Consider the following 3,965-nt stretch of genomic DNA (forward strand, 5'->3'; position numbering starts at 1 on the left):
ACCGAAAGCAAGTGTTTCCTTTAGGTAGTTGTTGATCCTTCAACAACTATAGCCATTTTACGTGAATGTCGTCATCTCAGATGTGCATCGCTAACTTGCCAGTCATGTTGAGTGTGAGTGAAGTTTTCGTAGAATCAGCGCTTAATGTCATGCACAAAAAATTTCAGGATGCATGGCTTGAAATGACATTCAGTCTTTTGAATTTGCGTTGTATTAACATCGTTTTTTGATAACATATTCAGGGGTAAGAGTAGGTAAATGCTGGCAGGTGCAGTCCTTGAATTTGAGGAAGTTGGTCCTGGAAAGTCATTGAAAGGTCCTTGAATTTTATGTTAACCAAGGTGTGGGAACCCTGTACCTTTAACCTGCACTTGTGATTCTCATGTGTCCACCCCACCTTCTCCCCCTCCTGTTCACTTTTTGTTACCCCCCACCCCACACAGAGGGCAGTCAGCAAAAAGGCCAAATGCTTCCTGGGCCACATGGTTGCCCGGAAGAACAAGAAGATGGCCTTCCGACAAAAGTCCAAGACCTGCCACAACCTCACAGTGCTCTGAGAGAGCCGGACTCTGTCGGCCTCCTCCTAGGCTGCTAAGACCACAAGCTGTGTTTTCAACACTAACCCCACGGACTAGACAACTGAACAGGCATATATTTGTATATTTTATATTGTAAAAACAGAACATGAGGGATTATGGGAGCCTAAACTGATGATGAAAAGTCGATGTTGACAGACTTGCATGTGTGACGGGCAGGGTGAGTGAAACAAAAAGGAAACGATCACGCCAAGTCTTAGGGAAAATGTATGGTTTAATAGAATAAGTGCGTAAACCAAAAACCCGTGACTTGTTCAAAATTAAGGGTATAATAACCAGCGGTCAACTGGTACAAAGACAAGACATACATAGACAAACAAACGACCCTCAGGTGAGACGGATCGCGGGCTCCGCCCACCTGAGGGACAAACACCACAACAACAACAAAAATACGACTGTGAGACGGATCGCGGGCTCCGCCAACTTGAGGGACAAACACCACAACAACAACAAAAACACGACTGTGAGACGGATCACGGGCTCCGCCAACTTGAGGGACAAACACCACAACAACAACAACAACAAGACTGTGAGACGGATCGCGGGCTCCGCCCACCTGAGGGACAAACACCACAACAACAACAACAACATGAAGACACAGGAACAGGCTAGAGGTGAGTTGCAAGATCTCCTGACAGGACTCGTTGAGAGTTCCTTTCAAAGTTCCTTCTGCAAAAAAAAAGATTTTTTTTCAACACGCCCTTATTAAATATTAAATGGTAATAACAGGTTAATATTTTTCAGCTGATTTCTGTAAATGTAAGAGTCTCTCTTATTTATATTACTAGCTATTGAACAGGTTGATGTCAGTAAATTAGCAAACGTGTAATCAGCATAGGATTCTGTATGAATGTCTCTTGGTCACCTACATGCAGGGTGCAAGAGACCTCAGTCTTGTCCAAGGGAGCCTGTGAGGGTTCCTGACAGATGTCGAGAACACATATTTCATAGTTCCTTCTGCAAAAAAATTTTTTTCAAGAAGCCCTTATTAAATATTGTGTGGTAATACAGGTGAATATTTTTCAGCTGATCTGTGTTAATGTAAACTTCAGTAAATTAGCAAATGTGTTTTTTGTATGAATGTTTCTTGATCACCTAGAGGTGGAAGATGAGAAGAAAAGTCCAGAACAGGTGTTTCTGCAACAACAAAATTTTTTTTTTCAACATACTCTAATTTTACATGAGAATGTCAGATGAATGTTTTTAATTTGAGCTGTTTTTATGCTTGTTTTTCTGGTATTGACATTAATAGGGGTTTTACCAGGGTGATGTGATCAGTATCACAGTACAGCCCCTGACCCATAATAATAATAATAATAATAATAATAATTTCCACTTATATAGCGCCTTTCAAAGTACCCAAGGATGCTTTACAGAGAAATACAAAAAAGAACAAAGACAAGAACAAAACAGACAAAAATAACAACAAAAATAGAAAGAAAAGAGAAATCCTATAGAACAGACCTATTTTCTGTTTCTTTTTCTCTTATTTTTCACTTAATGGCTCTAGCAATAAACTCCAAAGTTACTTAACGCTACCTAGGAGTAACTGTGTTTGTTTCCTGTGAATTCTGATTATTGCAATTTATTAATGATTTTCAAAAGGAAAAGACTTCCAGTACTGCTACAAGCATAAAGATACACAGTGAATAAACCATTTACATGAATCGTACTGATGCTGATGTGTTAATGTAAACTTCTATGGTATTGATATTAATAAGTATTGAACAAGTTGATGTCAGTAAATTAGCAAATGTGTTTTCAGTATGGGATTTTGTATGAATGTCTCTTGATCACCTAGAGGTGGAAGGTCAGAAGAATAGTCCTGGAGAAAGTGGAAGAGATCATCGATCATCTTATCCAGATCATCGGTCACAGGAGCTTCTGCAACAACAAAAAAAAATTTCTTCAACATACACTAATCAATTTTACATGAGAATGTCAGATGAATGTTTTTCAGTTGAGCTGTGTTGATGCTTGTTTTTCTGGTATTGACATTAATAGAGGTTTTACCAGGGTGATGTGATCAGTATCACAGTACAGCCCCTGACCCATAATAATGAACTCCAAAGTTACTTAACGCTACCTAGGAGTAACATGTAACTGTGTTTGTTTCCTGTGAATTCTAATTATTGCAATTTATTAATGATTTTCTAAAGGGAAAGACTTTCAGTACTGCTACAAGCATAAAGATACACAGTGAATAAACCATTTACATGAACCTTACTGATACTGAGCTTTACTGAACTGTGTTCAAAGAAAAATACCTTAAATAAGTCCCTATACATGCCACAAAATAAGTTGTTAACATTGTACTCATTCACTCACTCAAGGGAATGATGTTTTCTGTCTCCTCTTTTGCTTTTCTTTTAGCTTTTAGTTTGATTTCTCTTCTGGACTCCTTGTTCATGTCTGTGTCTGTTGACTCGTCCTGGATTCCCCCTGCACACCAACACCAGAGACACTTCATTTTGGCAAACATGGTCAGTTGCGTCACACTACACAATCTGATCTGAAATTATAGTGTACATGGAATGATCCTCATATGTGTCATTATTATGACATCAGGGCAGTGTAAGAAGTGTTATGTTCCACATTCTAATCCAATTCAATCCAATTCAATGGCGCTTTATTGGCATGACAAATATGTACATTTGTATTGCCAAAGCATAAGGTACATACAATGGTAAAATATAATAAAATAACATTGTAAAGTAGAATAATAATAAAGTAAAATAATGGCTATATTGTCATTACAATTACATTATCCACCACTGCTTCCATAACAGTTTATAATAATAGTTATGATAATAATTGTGACGGGCGGGGGTGAGCAACTAAAAGGAAGCGATCTCGCCAAGTCTCAGGGAAAACTGATGGTTTAATAGAAAGTGTGCAAACCTAAAACCAGAGTCGCAGTCGCTCCCCACATTTAACACAAGACACACGGGGAGCGAGGCGACAGTGACGAGCGGCGACCGCGTCACACACAAAACATGTAACATTAAACATAACGAGCACGCACACTGATCCACACATTCGTCGACATGAACACACGTTTTAACCAACACAAAACATGAAGAGCCTTTCCAGGGAAGACGCCCTGGTCCTCGCCGTGCCACAAACACAGACACGGCGGAGCTCTTCAAACAAACTAACAAACAACAGACAGGAAGAGTTTTCCCAGGGCAGACAGCCCTGGTCCACGCCGTGCCACAAACACAACACAAAAGCAAGGCGGAACTCTTCACAAAACACCACGCAGACAAACACTTACCACGAGACATGACCACGAACGAAGGAGAAAGAAAAAGAGACTCGGCGGCTTCCGAAGGGTGGCTGGTCATTCTGTGACGGGCGGGGGTGAGC

Source organism: Brachyhypopomus gauderio, unplaced genomic scaffold (genome assembly GCF_052324685.1).
Source record: "Brachyhypopomus gauderio isolate BG-103 unplaced genomic scaffold, BGAUD_0.2 sc144, whole genome shotgun sequence".
Classification (NCBI taxonomy): Eukaryota; Metazoa; Chordata; class Actinopteri; order Gymnotiformes; family Hypopomidae; genus Brachyhypopomus; species Brachyhypopomus gauderio.